This window comes from Schistocerca americana, chromosome 2 (assembly GCF_021461395.2).
Source record: "Schistocerca americana isolate TAMUIC-IGC-003095 chromosome 2, iqSchAmer2.1, whole genome shotgun sequence".
Taxonomy (NCBI): Eukaryota; Metazoa; Arthropoda; class Insecta; order Orthoptera; family Acrididae; genus Schistocerca; species Schistocerca americana.
In genome coordinates, this window is record NC_060120.1 from 477,933,972 (window position 1) to 477,956,430 (window position 22,459).

The 22,459-nt window shown below is 43.6% G+C and overlaps 1 protein-coding gene across 2 annotated transcripts in view; it reads right to left on the reverse strand.

Annotated features, from left to right (window-relative positions):
- LOC124595156 (probable ribonuclease ZC3H12D) overlaps positions 1-22,459 on the reverse strand; it is a 580,746-nt gene that overhangs the window by 64,013 nt on the left and 494,274 nt on the right. The window lies entirely within an intron of this gene.

The window sequence follows — 22,459 nt, forward strand, 5'->3', positions numbered from 1 at the left end:
TTCTAGAAATTTACACAAACAGTATAAAGGTCGACGTCTTCTCTTCTGAAAACTGGTATTCCGATATTCTCGCAGGAGAGACACACCTAACAAACGTTTTACGCCATAATTCTGTTTTTGAAACTATGTCGTTCTCGGAATAGTAATGATAAATAAAAACTGAATATTAATCAAATGCTATCTTTGGTACTGTGTGTAATAAATGGCTACCAAAAACAGTTGCTAAATGACGCTGGACAGAAAACATTGTAGTCTGTGCAAACGGCCGAATCGTGATGCTGCGTACCAAAGTCGTTACATTTGTGATAGAACAGCGGAGATATATATCACTTTCAGTCGCTACTTTTTTGTCCCACACTGCCTGTTTGACTCTGGGAAGGTCATTCAAAATTAAAGCGTCGCTATCAAATATGAACATCAGTCACAAGGAGCAAACAAAAATATATTGGGATATAAATACCTGCAGTGTTTCTGTATAAACAGCATGGCATGGTGTGCTGCTTTAAAAATTTGAGAAGTAGCAAACTACGTCTCTATAACCTTCAAGGACGACTCCAGCGTCAGGAGAGGAAACATAAGACGAAGAAATATGCTTTGGACCACAGCCTAATGTCCATAAAACAAAATGGCTCTGAGCACTATAGGACTTAACTGCTGAGGTCATCAGTCCCCTAGAACTTAGAACTACTTAAACCTAACTAACCTAAGGACATCACACACTCCCATATCCGAGGCAGGATTCGAACCTGCGACCGTAGCGGTCGCGCGTTTCCAGACTCCATAAAACAGAAATCACCGAAGTCAGTAGTTCGTTGTCCTACACCCACCTTCTTCAAAATCATAAATGATTAAAAAAAGCTCTAAATGGTACGCATAGAAAAATGTAAGGTATAAAGAGGAATGATGGCATTTATTCTACTCCATGATGTTGAACACATGAACTTCGAGTCTTGTCTGAACGAAATATTCTAGTCAAAGCCTCGTGCAAGATTCGCCCAAAGAAAGCGAGGTGTACACACCTTTGCCTCTTGTTTGTTTACCAATTTTTTTTCGTAGTAACGCCTTGCCCACAGGGAAACCAATGTAATCGGAGCGACGTAGCGTAATGAAAAACTTCGTGCGAACTGTCACACAGCTATACGAAGAATTAAAAGGTATAATACTGTAGCGCATCTAAGTAACAGCTGACATGTCGCTAAAGACATGAACTACTTAAGAAATGTAATTCTAGCCATCTGAAAATGGAAAAGTGCTGACGGAAACTAATTACAGGGACAAAATGAAAGCTTTTGAGAGGCCTTTGTGGGCGCTTGCCATATTCATCAACAATCATTACAAGGCTTGTCAGGCTGTCTTAGTGGACGAACTGGACGATACGCCACGCTATATTTCACGATACATATCAAACTTTGAGACTTAAAAACCTCCACCAATTAACGAGACGTAAGCAGATACCGCTTGATGCTCTAAGGTGAGTCCCTGTCTCCTCTCAGTTATCTAAAAAAATATTTTCCTTCGTAATATTGCCCCTCGGGCATGGGTATGTGTGTTTGTCCTTAGGATAATTTAGATTAAGTAGTGCGTAAGCTTAGGGACTGATGACCTTAGCAGTCCCATAAGATTTCACACACATTTCACACGTAATATTGCATTTTATTAGCAATGCTCTTCACAACATCAGCAAAAGCACAACAAGAGTAATGGATCGCAGCTAAATTAAATCAGGCGATGGTGAGGGAATTAGTCTAGGAAATGGGACCCTAAAAGAAGTAGGTTTCGTGATAACCGCCCAAAAATGAAAGCCAGTGGGCGAAGTAGGATACAAAATGCAGACGGGAATCTGCAAGACAAGAATTACTGAAAAAGAGAAATTTGTTAACATCAAACGTAAATTTAAATGTTAGGAAGGCTCTTTTGAAGGTATTTGTCTGCGCTGTACTCTTCTAGGAAAGTGAAACATGGACGACGAACAGTTCCCACAAGTAGAGAATAGATGCTTTTGAAATGTGGTACTGTGGAAGAATGATGAAGATTAGATGGGTACGTAAATTAACTAATGAGGTTGCACTGAATCGAATTTGGGGTAAAAATTATGGCACGACCTGATTAACAGAAGTAATCGGTTGATAGACACATTCTGCGGCAACAAGGAACCGTTAGTTTCATTATGGAGGGAAGTGTAGGAGGTAAACATAGTAAAGGGGAACCAACACTTGACTGTCGTAAGCAGGCCTAGTGCAGTAGCTACGCAGAGATGCAAGGCTTGCACGCGATAGCCTAGCGCGCCAGCTGTAGCAAACCAAATCTTCGGACTGAAGACTACAGCAACAACAATACTCTTTTCATTACCGCTTTTATATGTCACCCAATATTTCTAGTCGAAGAGCAAACGGCACTATGTCAAATGTTTCCACTGAACAGCTAAAACACAACTTTAGCTATTTCTCGTAACGAGATTCTGACTTACGTCCATATGTAACGAATCGATGGGACACTTTCCAGCCCGCAGTCCGCTTCAGACAGGACACGACTGATGCTGGAACGTCATTTCTCGCACATTAGTCTAACGATGTTTTTCCTGTGCGCCATCATTGCATACCGGCGTTCTGACCTCTCAAAATTATGTCCGTACATGCAAATATACCGCTCTGAGGGCATTGAATCATCCACGAAGAAGTCATTCACACATCGGTGGGAATTCGTCAATACACGACGGCACACACAGTAATGCGGCTCACATTACGCAAGGATTTGCGTCAGCGTAAATGCTGTAGAAGTGCATCGCTTAGCTGACTACGCTACATTATCAGTGGCGTGACTCGGTTTGAACTGGGACCTTCGAAAATGTGCTTACTGCGTATCACATGCAAAGAAACTGAATCCATTCAAAGCTAAACTTCTGGACCTGACAGAATAAATACGCCATTTTACATGGGGAGGTCAAATAAGAACGAGACAGATGGGAAAAAAAATTGTTCATTACTTGAAAAGTAATCACCACAACCGTTAATACATCCATCCTACTGTCTGAGAAGACGGTCAATGCCTTCACGCAAAAATGTTTGCGGTTGTCTGTGGCACCATCATTATACCCAAGCGTTCACCCATTCGCCCGAAGTAAATCGACGGCCACAAACGTAGTTTTTCAGGGCTCCAAAAATTTGAAAGTCGCCTAAGGAGAAATCGAGACACTGCGGAGGATGTGTAGGGACTTCCAGCGAAACTTCAGCCGCGTACTCAAAACAACATTGGCAACACGAGGGCGGGAATTATCCTGTAACCGGATGATGCCGTCCATTAACATTCCTAGACGTTTGGACTAGATGGCGCGCTTCAGTGTTTGGAAAGTGTCCACGTATCGCTGTGCGTTAATTTTGTCGCCGCATTCCATGAAGTCCATGAGCAGTGGGCCCTTGTAGTGAAAGAAAAAGGTCATCGTGACTTTTCCGGAGCTGGTGTGCACGGATTTCGATTTTTTCGGTGGGGGGTGATTCCATGTGCTTCCACTGTTGGTTATGACACTTTTTCTCCGGCTTAAAATGATGACACCATGTTCCATTTCCCGCGAGAACGCTGGACAGGAAACGATATTATTCATCGTGATACCGTTCCAGGTGCTGCGGTGATGTCGACATTCTGTTCCATTTCTACTCCTCCGCCAGGTTGTGAGGAAGCCAATTTTCCCGAACTTCCTATGTCCTGTCGTGATGTCCTGCGCAGCAGCGTGACCGATGCCCAACAGGAGCCATATGTCCTGACCAACTGCTGTGTTTCAATGACACCGACCTTCTCGAAGTCGTTTATTCCACGCAAGCACACGCGCACGTGACATACTGAGCTCGCCACACACAGCAGACATACGGGCGTCAATTTTGCTTTCCTCCCCCAATCAAACCAGCACTAAACCTCGCTGCTTCTCTTTCTCGGGCTCCATAGTGAAGTCGGACGAACACACGACTCGCTAACCTCACGTCGAGCACGTTTAATAAATGGCACAGCTGTGAAAGTTAGCGCTAAGTTCTCTTCATTCCCAACAGAGGGCAGTTCTGTACAAAGACTTACCTGCGTTACCAACGTCCGCGGCGTGTTCGATATATAGCCTGACTCATTTTCATTTGACTGCCCCTTACACTACTTATCGTTTCACTCATTCTGACAAGATTTTATTATAATGCTAACGGTTCAAATAACAAATTATCACTACGTTAACTATGTTCTCCAAGAATCCGAAGACGTGTTCTGCAGATTTTTACTACAATCGCGTTCTGCAGTTGTTAAACAGAGCGAAAGATGTAGTTTTAGATCCTGTAGGGCCTTACGGTTCGTTTTGGGGCAAACTCGGTGTCCGATATCATCACAGAGACGATATGAAGCGAGCTTCGTGGCCACATGGCGTTTCTCAGCCCTGTGTTCGACCATCTTCTCTTTTCAGGTGGTTTGCAAATTACGGATGATGGATACATCGATGTACGAACACACTTATCAGTGTTGTACCAGGTCGATCATAACACGTCATTTTGTCGCGTACTACGCTACAGTCACATTAAATTTTGTAAATTTAGTTTTCTACTACAATGATAGGATCGAACCTATAGTATCGAGGATAGTCTTTCAGTAACTGATACTGCTGTCCCAATTTCTCATCGATTATTTTGGTTGTCTCAACATGCCTTTTAAATAACCCGTCGTGCCAAGATTTTACACCTAAGTGTAACCTCGTTTAGGTCGCCACTCTTCCTGCAACTATCGGGACACACTCTTTGCACACACTTGTTCTTTCTGGACATAGTTCCTCGTCACAGTCACCTGATCTTGTACCGCTGTCAGAAATCCTTCAAGCAAATCTGTGTGCGTCAGCCAACTGTTCGATGTCACCAAATCGACATCATCCTGGGTGATGTCGTTCGCATGTTTCCTGTGCAGTTCGTTTCTAAGCCAGATCATTATGTCGGTGTCAGCTATTTCTGTCTTAGACCTTGGGACTGTTCAGGATGTTTCTGCCACACTGAGTGGTGTGTCAGAAACGTCTGCAGCTGCTAATGCTTTATGGATTGAGGATGTTTTGAAAACACTGCTTCAGATTCCAAAGTTGCTTTCCGTGCAGCTGCTCACAGTCTTTATTCGCCTGGTCCGTTCACAGTTAAGCGACTGGCAGAAGGTTCATTTAAAACCCTTCAAGCTTTTTTCTACCATTCTATCTCGAAAAGCACGCGGGAGAAAAGAAAATTTAAATCTTTCGGTGAAAACTCTGATTTTTCATATTTTATGACCATGGATCGTTTCCCCCTATGTAGGTGGGCGTAAACAAATTTTTTTTGCATTCGGAGGAGAACTTTGTAGAAAAGATATCGCCGCAACGAGAAACGTCTTTGTTTTAATCACTGCCACATCAACTCGTGTTATAATATCCATGACATTCTCTTCCTTATTTAGTGATAATACAAAACGAGCTGCCCTTCTTTGAACTCTTTTTGTCCTCTTCTGTCTTATTTCGAGCAGATTCCTCGCCGCGCAGGAATACACCTGAAGAGGACGGACAAGCCCAGCGTAGGCACACTCTGTAGGAAACCTGTTGCATATTTTACGTGGCCTTCCAATCACTTTCACCACAACATTATATATAAGTTATTCGCAATTGTAATTCTCGGGTAATTAGTTAAACTAACAGTCTTTAGATGTGTGTGATTTATCGTGTCTCCTAAATTTCGAGGACTTTTCAGTACTCATCTATATGACTTCCAACTTTTCATTATTTAATCAGTTGCCACTTTTCACTCCATAAAAGCCGGCCGGAGTGGCCGAGCGGTTAAAGGCGCTACAGTCTGGAACCGCACGACCGCTACGGTCGCAGGTTCGAATCCTGCCTCGGGCATGGATGTGTGTGATGTCCTTAGGTTAGTTAGGTTTAAGTAGTTCTAAGTTCTAGGGGACTTATGACCACAGCAGTTGAGTCCCATAGTGCTCAGAGCCATTTGAACCATTTTTTTCACTCCATAAAGATAATTGTCTAAATAATTTTGTAACAGATTTTGATCGTCCGATGACTTTACGATACAGCAAATGACAGCATCATTTGCAAACACTCTGAGACGGCTACTCAAATTGTCTGCCAAATCATTAATATAGATTAGGAACAGCAAAGGGCCTACAAAACTTCCTTGGGGTACGCCAGATACTGCTTCTGTTTTACTTGACGATTTTACGTCAGTTACTAAGTACTGTGACCTTTCTGACAGGAAATCACAAATCCATTCGCACAACTGAGACGATACTCCAGAGGCACGCAATTTATTTAGAAGTCACCTGCGACAAACGGTATCAGTAGCCTTCGGGAAATCTAGAAATATGTAATTGAAATCCTCTGTCGATAGCACTCATTACACTGTGTGAATAAAAAGCTAGTTGTGTTTCACAAGACCGATACATTCCGAATCCCTGATGACTATTCGTCAGTAGTTCGCTTTTTTCAAGGTAAGTCATAATGTTCAAAACAGTATATGTTCCAAAATCCTACTGCAGATTGACGTTAGTGATATAGAACTGTAATTCAGTAGACGACTCCTACTCCCTTTCTTCAGTACTGGTGTGACTTGTGCAACTTTGCGGTCTTTAGGCACGGATCTTTCCGTGAGCGAGCGGCTGTATGTAACTGCTAAGAACGGAGCTACTGTTTCAGCATACTTTGCAAGAAACCGGACTGGTATGTAATCTGGACCAGAGGCCTTGCCTCTGTTAAGTGATTTAAGCTCCTTCGCTACACCGATGGTACCTACTTTTAAGTTACTCATGTTGGTAGCAGTTTTCGATTCGAATTCTGGAATACTTGTTTTCTTTGGTGATGGAATTTCGGAAACCGTATTTAGTAACTCCACTTTCGTCACTGTAATTGCTATGCGTAGTTAAGGTACTGATTATCTCTTACCATTTGTGTACTTTACACACGACCAGAATCTCTTGGATTTACTGCCAGATTTCGAGAGAGAATTTCGTTATTAACCTATTAAAAGCATCTCGCATTGAAATCCGCGCTAAATTTCGAGCTTCAGTAAAACTCCCTCTACAGCTTTTGTTCCCCACACTTATTACAAAGGTGACGATTCTTTGCTGCTTCAGAATGAGTCCTATCAACGGCTCCCATCTTCTAGTCAAGTTCTTCCATAAATGTCTTTTCCCCCTAATTCTAGTCAACATCTCCTCATTAGTTATCCAATCTACTTATCTTTTCTCGAGCATTCTCCTACTACAGCACCATATTTCAAGAGCTTTCTCTTCTTGGGCGCGGTGTTGATCGTCTACGTTTCAAAAGACTACGTTCCATAGAAACATCTACAGAAAAGACATCCAAACACTTAAATTTATACACAATGTCAACGAATTGCTCTTTTCCAGAAATCGCTTTCTTGCCATTGCATATTACGCCAGTCCTACTTTGGCCACCGTCACTTCTTTTGCTGCCCACATAACGAAACTCATCACTACTTTTGGTCTCTCATTTCCTAATTTCATTCTCTGCCCATCAACTGATTTAATTTGACTATATTCGTTATTATAAACTGTCACAATATCCGAAATGCGGTGACACTGCCATTTCTACGAGAAGAGTGGCAGGTAGTATGAAAATATGTAAGAACACCCGACTAACCACCTCTTAAGAACAATTTATGGGCTGAACTATCGTCATCCATCTTACCAAATCTCTAAGCAGCTGAATCATAATACCAAATAGTTTCCGTTGATGTGCCTGGCGACTCCAGCTCTCATGCCTAATACTGTATCACTGTCTGCATAAGGCGGGAAATTAAATTAATGTGCTACCAAGATCGAGATTTTCAGCTACGCAATCCTCGTGATCTGTCAAAGATTATGGAACAAGGGCTGATTTGCATTAGAACGTTTTAGCGAGACTACTTTCAGTCTAAACGCTACTGAGGACTTTTAACTGGACCGATAGTCCTCCGAACAGCTTAATTTCGCTGCGCTACCTCGATCAGAAATTCACTTTCAGCAACAGCTCGACACTAAAGTCGATCCACGGGTCAGAAATAAAATCCGTAGTGTGTTCCTGCTGTCTTGTTAAATTCGTTTATGAGTATCGTTAAAAAAAAATGCAATTCAGCCGGGAACTTGAGAACCCACAGCGCTGTGACACGCTGAATTACTGTTGTTGCTTATGATCCGCAATCCGACTTCTATTGTTGCAACAAATTACAAGCCTTTCAAAATACTTTACGTAGGTCTGTTAACAATTTTGCTCCTTAGTCGAAAATCTGAGCCTAAATAATTTGGTTACAACACAGAGTCACTGTAAAGTTGAAAGTTCCTCAAGTCCAAGAAAAAAATAGGATGCAAGATACAGGAAATGTCAAGGAGGGCTGGGTATATAAAATAATGAATGGTGTTGAAGCATAACATCGTTTGTTAACTTCCTGAGAACGCGGTAACAGTAAAGCTAGGACACACTGTTTCCTTCATAACGCTCTAATATCCCGCACTGAGACATAGAATTAAATCAGATGTGCAAGACTGGATTGAGTTAATCCGCCACGGCGCTCGTCTGGACTGGTTTAAGGAAATCCCGGGATAAGCCAAGAAGGCTGAACTGAGATTTAAGGCTGAAGAAGACACCGGAATCGCAGACTGGACGAGGACGGAGCAGGAAATTTGTTGCGGCCATGGCGACATTTTGTTGAAGTAGTTTAGCGCAACCGCGGTCTGCACCTCGCTCCTCCCTACTAACAAGGGGAGGCCGCGACGTTCGGCTCGCGGATTTACTTTAACCTTCGTACACTTTTAGTAGTCCAGTAGGAAAACATAATGTGTATATAGTAAGGCGTACTTCTGAGGCGATTTCAAGAAAATCCCAAGAGAAGTTTTACGCGTCAATGAGGGACCGGTGCGTTGCGACGGCGGGGGCGGTCATGAGGTTAATGCTCAAGCTCCATAATCGGTGGATGGCTGGATCAAGTCCAGTTCGTTTTTTTTTTATTTATATCCTTTTCAACACTTATTTTATTTCGTACTTATTGCATTCATAAGGTAATATGATGAAAAGACAAGTGCCTTTGTTATTTTATTCCCAATGTTATTTGGCTGTTTACTAATTTTTATTACTACAATAAACATTGTGCAACTTTTATTTCCATAGGCGAGCTAAAAGCTCCATCAAGCGCTTGATACTTGTTCGTATCTGACTGACAACAAACAAGAAATATCTTATCGTGAAGATGCTATTAGAATACACACAATAGTTATAATATTTGTTGTGATAATAAAAAGTTAACAAGCGGCCAAATAAGATTGTGAATTCCTTAAAAGTTCCTGCAAATACAGACGTCTTACCTTTAGCTTTCAAACGCAGTATTTATGAAATAAATATAAATTTAAAGAAACACATTAGCGTTACTCTATTCGCCGACATCTCGTCCTCAGGGTTGCACCGCACCGGTACATCACCGACGCGTAAAACTTCTCTTGCGATTTTCGCGAAATCGTTTAAGAAGTACGCCTTGCTATATACACATTATCGCGTCCTAATGGACTACTAAAAAGAGTACAAAGTTCGGAGTAAATCCGTGATTCAAACGTCGTAGCCTCTCCTTGTAGAGTCAAATGATTTAGCAAATGCAAACACCTACTTCCAGTAATTACTTCGGGGGTTATATTCTCGTGCACGCTACCGCTACAGCGCAATGGTGAACTCTCAAAGCACTGCCGATTTTTAATGATTTTCGTTCACCTGCCTGAAGCTGCAGGAAAGTAGTGGACACACTACAGCGCTGCGACCAGGAAGATGCCTGGGAGTGTTCAGCAACAGCCTGACACGCGCGCTGGCTGACTTGTTGGCGGATTCCACTGCAACTGGCATCCACACAGCGTGGTAGGAAAGCGTCCGCTCGTTAACAACATACTGGCTCGCATCTAAACGACGGGCGGCTATCCAGCGCGATACGAACATATGCTTTGTTCCACCCAGTCTCCAAAACAAACGCTGTATTTCGTGTACCGGTAATATAATAGTACGCTGAATTAATCTGAAAGCTACTCGAAGAACCGACAGCAACGTGTTGTCTGTGGGGAATGAAAACTCGTCCTCGAAACATTCTTTTGAGAGTGTCAAATGTGTGCCAATTCCTAAGGGAGCAAACTGCGCCCGCGCAGTCCTTGACATGGTGCCTCAAACCGCACGGCCACACAGCGCGGCTTATGGGAGAACAGAAATTACATATATTCCGTTGCACACATATGTAAACTCAAAACTGCCAGGATAATATTAGCAAAATGAGGAATGACGTCTCAACCACAGGAAAAAAGGTGTGATTTAAGAAAAGCGAGGAAACCCTAGACCTATATGCAGGGCAGTGATTTTTATCCTACATCGCGTGAGTATGATTTAGTGACCCCAGTACGCGTCAACTTACACTGATGAGCCAGAACATAACCACCTACTTAATAACTTGTTTGTCCGTCTCTGGAACGAAATACATCACTGATTCTGCGTATCAGGAATCCGACAGATTGTTGAGGATTCGTGAGGTATGTGGATTAGATGTCTACGCACAGGCCATGTAATTCGCGTGAATAACGGGCCGCTGATTTGCGTATGCGGTGAGACGCCCGATAGATAGGTTCTATAGGACTTAGTAAGGTTAATCTGGTCGCCGAGACGTCAACGTGAGTTTCTGGCTCCGAAACACGGCCAATTATGTTGCTGAAAGGCGACATTGCCGTCGGGGAAGACATCAAGCATGAAGGGATGCAGGTGGTTCGCAGCTGTCGATTACTAATTTAGGTCCCATGCGAGCGCAGGAGAATGTCTCCCACAGCATAATACTGCTCCCACCAGCCTGCGTCCGTGGCACGTTGCACGTTTCGAGTCGCCGTTCACCTCGACGACGACGTTTGTGTGGACGAGCATCGACCTAGTGTAGCAAAAATGTGATTCATGCGAAGAGCCGACACGTTTCCATTGATAAACGGTCGAATCCCGAATAGTCCCGTGCCCACTGCAATCGCAATTGACAACGTCGTTGGGTCAACATGCGAGCACGTAGGGTTGGTCGGCTGCGGACCTCCATGTTCAACAATGTACGATGAACGATGTACTCCAAAACACTTGCGCGTGCACCAGCACTGTGCTCTTTCGGCTGATACGCCACACATCACCATCCATCCTATTTTACGGAACAGACAAGCCTCCGAACCCCATCTTCTGTGAAGAGTTGTGGGCGTCCAACCAACCATTTAGCACCTAGTGGTAGTTTCATTTCCTGCCTCTAGCCGTAGATTTTCACGACAGTGTCAAGTGCACATTCGACCAGCTTCGCCGTTTTCGAGACACTCGTTCACAGGCTCTGCGTAATAATAATCCGCCATTTATCAAAGTCGCTTATCTCAATGGATTTCGCCATTTGCAGCCCATATCTTCTCTGTGGTGATCCCCCGTCCGTGTCTGCTACGCTTACATACTTTGTTACCGAGTCACGTGCCCGCAACACCACCAGGAGGTATCCAAAGTCGCGGTGGACGGAGTTCACAATTTTTTTGGCTCATCAGTTTACATTCCGACAGTCATTCAAATTATGATCATTCATCTTTCATCACCCAAATGTCAATAGGACGTGCATTACAGTAACTGAAAACTACCTGCCAAAGACTTCGCATTTTCAACGCTCACTGGGTATCGGCGTAAATTTGATTTTTAATCACAAAATTAAATAAGAGACTTGCACCTCTACCGCATCAACGAATCCTTCACATCTAGGAATTTTAACATGTACAATTAAAATACTCGAAGATGCGGTGTTAATCCTCCGAAATCCATAGCGCTATTGACAGTAGACATCGTGGCATGGGGAAGAATTTTAATTATAGCACACTGGATACAGCTGAAGGAATATACAATTATATAACTACCTGTAATAGGCTCTCCAATTATGTAATAAATTAACAAAATCCGCAACTTCCTGTATTGTAAAATATATATGTAACGCAAAGAAATAAATCCTAGCGTATAGAACAGGAACACAGAAATAAACTGAGAGTAACGCATCATGAACGAAACAAATAAATTCTTCACCTTGAACCAATTACATCAATACAGTGAAATCAGTAATACTGAGATCGGAAGCGAAGCCTAGGAGGTACGATGACCTGCTAAACGAAGTAGAAGCGGTTGTTTTGACAACTTGTGGCTACTCTAAACTCATTAGGGATGGGGATTTCTGTTCTATTTGACACCGACTGGAGAGAGCCCACAACATCCGCTTGAAATGAGTTACTGAACCTTCGGGCATATCCTTGTTGCGACATTTCGTTTGACAGTAAAAATTAGGTTTTCACAAACTCTAAAATCCTATTGTTTCTTGAGATAGCTGGCAAATAATGCAGGCTGTAATAAAATATAATTTTTAACCAAGAAAACTATGAATGTAGAGCTCATGGCAAACGGTGGCGCATACGCAACCCCTAGCAGTAAGTGATCACCACCGAAGACAGTGGAGCATAAGAGAGGGGCATAAAAGCTACTCCATAACGCAGTAAAGCCAAAGAAACTCTACATTTGATTCGTTTACCTCGGGTGAAACAAAATACAAAATATGTTTAAGCTGGCCACATTTGCTCTGTGTTTTGAAAAATTCGTATCGACGCCTGCTGCCTCACCATGTCCACCTATGTTTGTCACTGGACCACATTCCGAAAATAAATGTCACAGATGTACTTATTACAACAGAACGAAAACAATGGAACTGTGTTACAACCATATATGAAGTCACACGAGAACAATGTCACTGTACAATAACGTCCTCGCACACGGATGTCAGATGAGGAAATATATGCTTCATAATTTCCGACGTGAATGTACCAGTCGCGCGTCGACCGATGGAAACACATCTGGTACAAAATGATCGTATGATTATCAACAACGTGCAGCAAACTGAGCTAGAGAAGCGCAGCTTCTCTGTAATGGTTTGGAATCCCCAGTCGGCAGGGTTCACCTGCAAGTAGTTTATCATAGAAAGTTACGGCTCCTCTGTGTGCACCAGCGTGTACAGTGATTTTGCGAGACTTATTTTGCCATGGAAAACAGCCTTTCATCTTGCCGTCCACGTACGATCAGACTGCAAGCAAGCACATGTTCACTGTGCACCGAATATCGGGTGAATATAAGCTTAGCATTTTTCATACACTATTCTCCGTTTAATGAATACTCATTCTCTATGTCCTTTCCGTCAGTTTACGTAATTATCCGAGTTTTAAAGGTCGTTGATTTTTACTTCATTTTTGTTTTAATTCTTTTCCCAGTAGCGATCAGTCACGATGGAGCCTTTCCCCTGAGCCGTTGCGCTCATGAACGAAGGAGGTTCTTTTAACGCAGTTAGTCATAGCATACGGATGTCGCCTCCTCTCAATGCACCTAACCGTCAATGCGTGTTCACTCCCCCGTTACTTCAGGTTATCTCTATTGTATAAATTATGTTCTGTGTGTGTAGACTAGGGGTCATGTGGCAATGTTGTGTTGTACATTAAAAGTGCTTATCAGATCCACGAGAGAACCACCGTGTGCGAAGCCCCCGACGTTCAGTGTGTTTCACTGCAGTAACAGTTTATTTTCTATTACTGTTGGTTTATGTTAACAATAAAGGCTAACAGTCTAAGAAATTCACATTATAGACAGTTTAGTCGATTTATGTCACAAATAGGGAAATGTAATTCTGCCTTGAACAAACGTAATTTTTCTTCTTTTAGTACCCATGTGTGTTTCGGAGAAGTTTCTCCACCTAAAGTGGGTTTTAATTTATTCACTTTACAACTGAGCCTTGGGAGTGTAACACGCAACAGGAGATGCTCAAGGAAGAGTTTTATGTTTGACAGTGCTTGTTTGCTGCTGGGGTTCTACTTTTGACGGTGTCTAATGACACAGAAACTTTAAGAGAATAAACTAAAGCTCTCGAAGAAGAAGATAGTTCTCCGAAACATCTATGGATACCAATAGAAGAAAAATTGTGTTTGCTCAAGGCAGAACCACATTTCCTTATTACATGTTAGGAAGCAACCGCGGACAAAGAAAAAAAATATATCCAATAGCCATTACCAACTTTAGGCCCTGTCGCTTTTTAATATTTAAATTACCTAACGGGAAAATTAACAGAATTTACTTATTTGATCTGGATTAGTAACGTTGGAGCGCTGCTGGTGCCCATATAATTGCTTATTACCTGCCGCATTCATGCTAGCGTTTTCCGTTGCGCGATCCTTATCAAAACTTTCGAGCCGGATTCTGTTATGCTATTTCCTTTCAGAAGGCACCAGGCCACCTTTCAGTCTTCTTTTAGAATAAATAAGCAGCCACCCTTCATCTTTTCTTTCCATTCGTGAACGAAACGCGAGGATTACCATTGCTCTGACACTTTTTTGCGAGTTGTATCATAGTAATTTTTGTCAGACTCTAAGATATCGGTATGTAGGGAAGTCACGAGTAGATACGGCTTTACAGACTGGTTGAATTCTCAAAGTACGTTGACATTTTGTAGAACTTTTGTTCCATCTTCTCGCACGGCAAACTAGCTCAAAATCATTCGACCTACCCACCTTTGTACACTATCTCATCAATAGTATCCGGACACATGTTAGTGGATATTAATATGGGGTGTGTCCATCCTACGTCTTTATGATGGCTTGATCTCTGCTGGGGACACTTCCAGTGAGGTGGTGGAGTAGCTGCGCATTCTTCCAAAAGAGCCGAAAACCGAGAAGATAGTGATGTTGGTCGTTGGCATCTGGAGCGAAGTAAACGTTCTAACCCATCCAAAAGGTGATCTGTTCGGTTCGGGTTAGGTCAATGGGCAGATCAGTTCATTTCAGTAATGTCATTGTCCACAAACCACTTCCTCGCAGATGCTGATACAATCAGTCATCGTCTCCGAACTGTTCCTCTTCTGTACGCAGTAAAAAATGCTGAAATGTGTTCACGTCCTTCCATGTCCAACGCTTTCTTAAGCGCAAAAAGGGGACCACGCCCTCACAACGAGAAACACACCCTGCGGCGGCGCGGTTCCTTTTGTCCATTACCTGCACCTATCTGTGAGCGCATTGCAGCAGAAACCCACCGTACTGCAACTCGCACCAGGCTGCATACAACGTAACTATTCCAGGAATCGGGAAAAGGTCTTAATTTCGAATGAAAGGTGGAAACACTAGCAAAACTTCGGCTTATTCTGAACCTTGATAATGTTCACGTTCAGTGCCAAGTCCGTGCTAATCTTAACACAGTCATGCACAAACCCTTTCATCCACGTTAGCAAGTTTATTTCCCCAAATCTGGACAGCTACTAATCACGGATTATTCATAAATGAAAATTCTCGCCATACTATTAAGTTTATCAGTGTCTAATGCACTCAGATTTTTAGTCACCGATCTTCTCAATATGCCACGCCGCTTTACTGCCTTTCCTCATTAAAAATTACTTAAGAAATCCATACTTTCTAAAAAAAAACACCGGAATAAATATGCCTTCTTAAAACACTTTCCAAATATGTAGCACGACTAAAACCGACAAATTATAACTTCTCCGGAGCTCATACTACACACGACCGTACCATTGAAAGGCTGGGCTCCGACTCCTTACAATGGTGTGAGGATTCTCTATCTCTAAGAGAAAAGACACGCGAAGAATAATCCCTTCTGATTGGTCAGTTTTCTTTATGGCCAATACAGAAACATTGTTCTCCCGCGTTAGTCCGCGCTTTTCATCACTAACCAATCAACAAATAACACAATTTCGTACTGTATTTTTCCAGAAATAAATATTTAACATTCTGATATTTTGTTTGTACTTTACGTTATTAACTATTTTAATTTGCACTGGAATTAGCTTTCCTTTTACCATAAACTTACTTAACATATTATGATACAAAATTCCCCGTCCTGCAACGTTCATCAGTAGAACAACGATCTACATATTTACTTTAGACCACTCTCACGCATCATTCACACTGCTAAAAGCATATACAAAACTGTACAGACATAAATAAAAAAAAAAAAGCCTTCAAGAAATGAACAGAACAATTCACAAAAATGCTCTCTTGACCTGTTTCTTGAACGTTTCGGTGCGCTACTGTCCTCTAGCAGATGAAAATTAGAACGACGTACTCGACTGAACCCACTTCAGACCATCTGCCACTGTGTATCTCTAGAAAGGAGCGATACAAGGCGCCACGCCTCACCTCGTACCTTACGTAGCACCGCCTCCTCCGTATTTTCACTGTTGGCGCTAGACAAGGCGACTGGCAACGCTCTCCAGGGATTCGCCAAACACACACGTTTCCATCGGACTGCCGCACGTATGGCGAGATTTATCACTCTCCAAATCACTCGTTCCCAGTCAACCATTGCCCATTGGCTTCTTTCTTACTATTATTTTACAGCCGCGTTAGGCAACGCTCGACGCACCCGGTAGGTCAGTACATGAGTTCTGTCTGTCCTTAGTTTAGCTGCGGTTGCTCCTTCACGTTTCTACTTCACAATCGCCAGGAGTTGAACTGAACAGTTTTAGAAGTTGTAATATCTCGTGGCTGGAATTACGTGATCTGCGATAGCAACAAACTTTGCGTCCGGTAATGTAAGAAACGAGAGGTGCATTGCGCGCTCCGCTGAAATGTTTGTCGCCCTTCTTTCACTCGCTTCGTTACGAGAAATTACAAAACGAACCTCATATCACGGCCATTTCTACAACTCCAAAAGTTGTAGATGCTCGAAGGGAGCGGAAAGACGCCCTTGTACGCCGTATTGTAAGTCAACATACAGGGTAGTCATGAACAGTGGAAAACCTTGTAAGGGTGTTGCAGGATAGTTTGTGCTGAGAAATTACTGTTAAGAGAAAAGTTCAGTGCGTTGTGCCGTTTCCGAGTCAATCAGCACTGAAGTTACCCAATCAGACCGTTGCGCGCGCCAATTCAAGCGGCTTTTCAGATACAGTTATGTAGGGCCAGTTGTTCTCGCAGCGTAGCTGATAGCGCACGTTCGGGTTCAATCCTTACAACCGTCCCACGTCTAACTTTTGTAACGCTCTCTTGCTCGGTTTTAGGAAACCCAACGAATAACACGTTTGGCGACATCGTCCCTGGCGGGTGCTTGAATTTGCGTGCGCAACAGCCTAACTGGTTAACTTCAGCGCTAATTAACTGGGAAACGGCGACACGTACCGGAGTTTTTCTTAAAAATTGTTTCTTAGCAGAACCCGCCCGGCAGCACCCCTACTAGCTTTTCACAGACTATTTTCCGAACACCCTACGTATATAATGGCAGATGTATGTACGTCAAGACACACGCTTCTCCACGACCACCCACTCGCAGTCGCGGTGATAGGTAGCCCTTAGTCTCCTGATCGCGGTGGATGGAAGTGGGTAAGTGCGCGTAGCAAAACTCGTTCTCTCACAAACTGTGTCTGAACAGCGTCTAAAATGTTTTGGATGGTGTTCAGATATGAATTCGTAATTTTGTAGAAAGTATCTTTTGAACCGGATTTTTCCAGAAAGTTCCAAAACCTTCGAAGATAAATGTGGGTGAAAACTATTATAACATCATCATCATGATTCTGCGGTCATAAAAATTTTACGTTCCGATAGATACCATGAATGATGAAAATGAAACTGTAAATTTCCGTACAGAATTTCTAAATTCGCTGACTATTCCAGGAATGTCGTTATACTGCCTCAAATTGAAGGTTGATTCGCCAGTCCTTTTACTGCGGAATCTGAATTCACCGAAACTGTGTAATGTTACAAGACTCTCCAGCAAACACCTGCAGAATATCATCATCGAAGCCAGTATAATGAATGAATGGTAACGAAAAAGGGCAGACGCGCATGCTTACGAGTTGGGTCACCCCAAAATTTGCTCGTTTATAATCCGAACAACAAAGCTACAAATACAACGTATAAGGAAGTTTTGTGAAAAGCGAAAATATAAATATGTATATACAGTAAAATTTTAATTTCTTAGCCGGCCGAAGTGGCCGTGCGGTTCTAGGCGCTGCAGTCTGGAACCGCGAGACCGCTCCGGTCGCAGGTTCGAATCCTGCCTCGGGCATGGATGTGTCTGATGTCCTTAGGTTAGTTAGGTTTAACTAGTTCTAAGTTCTAGGGGACTAATGACCTCAGAAGTTGAGTCCCATAGTGCTCCGAGCCATTTTTTAAAATTTCTTATTAAACTAAGTAACTTTTCAGTCCGAGCTGTTTAATTTAAATAATAATATCGTTGATTAAATACTTTTGTATATACTACATACATCGTACTTTTAATGGAATATACGTCATATCGGATAGAGAGAACGGTCCTCATGCCTTCAACCGTGCGATTTATTTTGGTCCGGGCAACGCCAGGTATGGCAGCTAGTGATTAAATATTAAAAGAGTACACTGTTTAGTAAGTTTAGTTACGGCTAAAACATATATTGTTATTCCTGCACCTGAGATATTAGTCAAAGGTAATTTACTTTCATGATTATGAGAATAGGCAAAAATATTATAGTGTGTGTGTATCTGACCCTGCAATTACTCGAGACATTGATCCCTGATTTTCTTTTGGCGTATTTCGAACCTGCATCTTCGCGGTTTCTTTGAAAACATTTAATTTTGTTCTGGCTTAGAACTAAATTGGTATGCCTCGTTGTTGGAAGTAGTCAGGTAATAGCGCAGACACTAAATCTCTTCATATTACACATTATAAAGGATTGAAATGCGCCTGATGGATTTGTTATTCAGGTGAAATCCAATGAGTAGTCAACGATCGAAGTCACTGAGTTCTCCTACCCGACCCATTCCGCCCTTAACACTTCCCTGCAGACACCGCAGTACCCTTTTTCGTGGCACATTTGGTCAGCTCCGCATTACATACAGGTGTTGAGTTATTTTTGATCGGATAGTGTAAATGATCAGAGTCCACTGTTAGTTCATCTACACTCTGCATGCTAACTTGCGGTGTGTGGTAGAGGGCACTGCGTCTCCCATTGCTACTTCTCTTCTTTCCTGTTTCAGTCGCCAGGGAAAAATGATTGTCGGTAAGCCTCCGTGTCAGCTCAAAAACGTCTAATTTTTTTTATGTTCATGGCCCTTTCTCGAGATATACGTAGGAATTAGTGACGTATCGGTTTTAAACAGTAAACCACACAGTCCTGCAGGATGACTCTATTATAGCGTCTGCCAATGGAGATGGCTGAACATCTCCTTGACGCTTTCGCTCTCACTAAATTAACCTGTAAGGGAACGCGCCGCCATTCTTTGGGTCCTCTCTATTTCCTCTATCAATTCTTTCTCGTATGGACCCAGAGAGACGAGCAATATTCAATTATTGGCCGAACGACGATTTTGTAAACTACCTCCATTGTGAGTTGCCTACACATACGATTCTTCCAATGAATCTCTTTCTGCAATCTGCCTTACCTGCGGTGAGTTTCATGTGGTCTTTCCACTCCAAATCGCTCCGTACGCGTACCCTCAGATATTTTATGGTTGTGGCTGCTTTCAGCGACTGTTCTGCAACTGTCTAAACGTACAATACCGGGTATGTCTACCTATTTATGCTTAACACGTTGCGTTGGTTTATGTTGGGGGTCGAGTGCGAGTCCCAGCGCCAAGCGTCTATTTCTTTGCAGGTATTCCTGCATTTCGGCACAGTTTTCTAGCGCTTTCACTTCTCTTTATACACTCCTGGAAATTGAAATAAGAACACCGTGAATTCATTGTCCCAGGAAGGGGAAACTTTATTGACACATTCCTGGGGTCAGATACATCACATGGTCACACTGACAGAACCACAGGCACATAGACACAGGCAACAGAGCATGCACAATGTCGGCACTAGTACAGTGTATATCCACCTTTCGCAGCAATGCAGGCTGCTATTCTCCCATGGAGACGATCGTAGAGATGCTGGATGTAGTCCTGTGGAACGGCTTGCCATGCCATTTCCACCTGGCGCCTCAGTTGGACCAGCGTTCGTGCTGGACGTGCAGACCGCGTGAGACGACGCTTCATCCAGTCCCAAACATGCTCAATGGGGGACAGATCCGGAGATATTGCTGGCCAGGGTAGTTGACTTACACCTTCTAGAGCACGTTGGGTGGCACGGGATACATGCGGACGTGCATTGTCCTGTTGGAACAGCAAGTTCCCTTGCCGGTCTAGGAATGGTAGAACGATGGGTTCGATGACGGTTTGGATGTACCTTGCACTATTCAGTGTCCCCTCGACGATCACCAGTGGTGTACGGCCAGTGTAGGAGATCGCTCCCCACACCATGATGCCGGGTGTTGGCCCTGTGTGCCTCGGTCGTATGCAGTCCTGATTGTGGCGCTCACCTGCACGGCGCCAAACACGCATACGACCATCATTGGCACCAAGGCAGAAGCGACTCTCATCGCTGAAGACGACACGTCTCCATTCGTCCCTCCATTCACGCCTGTCGCGACACCACTGGAGGCGGGCTGCACGATGTTGGGCCGTGAGCGGAAGACGGCCTAACGGTGTGCGGGACCGTAGCCCAGCTTCATGGAGACGGTTGCGAATGGTCCTCGCCGATACCCCAGGAGCAACAGTGTCCCTAATTTGCTGGGAAGTGGCGGTGCGGTCCCCTACGGCACTGCGTAGGATCCTACGGTCTTGGCGTGCATCCGTGCGTCGCTGCGGTCCGGTCCCAGGTCGACGGGCACGTGCACCTTCCGCCGACCACTGGCGACAACATCGATGTACTGTGGAGACCTCACGCCCCACGTGTTGAGCAATTCGGCGGTACGTCCACCCGGCCTCCCGCATGCCCACTATACGCCCTCGCTCAAAGTCCGTCAACTGCACATACGGTTCACGTCCACGCTGTCGCGGCATGCTGCCAGTATTAGAGACTGCGATGGAGCTCCGTATGCCACGGCAAACTGGCTGACACTGACGGCGGCGGTGCACAAATGCTGCGCAGCTAGCGCCATTCGACGGCCAACACCGCGGTTCCTGGTGTGTCCGCTGTGCCGTGCGTGTGATCATTGCTTGTACAGCCCTCTCGCAGTGTCCGGAGCAAGTATGGTGGGTCTGACACACCGGTGTCAATGTGTTCTTTTTTCCATTTCCAGGAGTGTACTTTTTTTACGCTTGATAATTTCTCTCCGTTGAGAACGACATGCTGTGTTCTGTTTCGTGGAAACTTTTCAATCCAGTCACACAGTTGGTCTGAACTTCCACTCGCTCGTATTTCGTTCTCGAAAGGGCACTGTTGATCTGTATCGAACGCCTTCCGGAAGTCAAGGAAGACGCCCTCAACGTAGGCGCCGGTATCTACTGGCTTCTGGGTCTCGCGGACGAACAGAAAGAGCTGTGTTGCACACGATCATTGTTTTCGGAACTTGTTGATTCCAGCGGAGGAAATTGTCTGTCTCCAGAAGTGTCCATGTGCGGGTATAAAACATGTTCAAAAATTCTACAACAGACGGACGTCAGAGACACAAGCCTATAGTTTTGTGCACCTGTTCGACCGCTCTTCTTGAAAACAGCAATGACCTGAGCTTTTTTCCAATTATTTGAAACGCTTCACTATGCCAGTGACCTATGGTACACAGCTGCCGGAAGAGGATCAAGTTCTTCCGCATACTCTATATAGAATAGCACTGTTATCCTGTCAGGCCCAGTGGCCTTTCCTCTGTTGATTGATTGTAACTAGATTTCTACCCGGTATTCGTTGACGTTCGAGCGACAATTTACAGCAGGAATTACAGTACGATCTTTCTCAGTGAAACAGTTTTGAGAAAAGGCGCTTAGTATTTCAGCCTCCTTTCTGTCAACCTCCGTTTCGATGCCATTATGGTCACAGAATGGACAGATGACTTCGAGCCGCTTACTGGTATAACAGAAGACAAACTTCTTAAGATTTTCTATCAAATCACTAGATAGGGATTTATCTCCGAATTTGTTGAAAGTTTCATGCATGGATTTCCTTGCGCTACTTTTGGTCTCTTCTGTTTTTGTTGTCTGTCAGGTTCTGACTACGTCTAAATTTACAGTAAAGTTCCTCACTTTCTTAGCACCTCAAGAACACAGCTTTCGAACCGAGGCGGGTCTTCCCCTATCTCTCACAATTTTGCTCGGCAGGCACCTGTCCAACGTTTATTGTAACATACTCCTGAACTTTTCCCATTGATGCTCAACATTTTCGATTTAGGAGATGAGTTTTTCAAATCAAACGCTCAAGTAATCTGAAAACTGTTTACTGACCCTCTCGTTAAGCAGAAACATCTTCCTACCTTTCTTTACATTTCTATGTATAGCAGTACTCAGAGATGCAATTACGGCCTTATGATTACTTATTCTCTCTGTGTGATAAATGAGTCGAAAAGTTCGGGCCTGTAGCTGAGCAGGAGACCTAATACGTGGCTATCACAAATCGGTTCTCTTATTACGATTACATTAGAAGCCACGT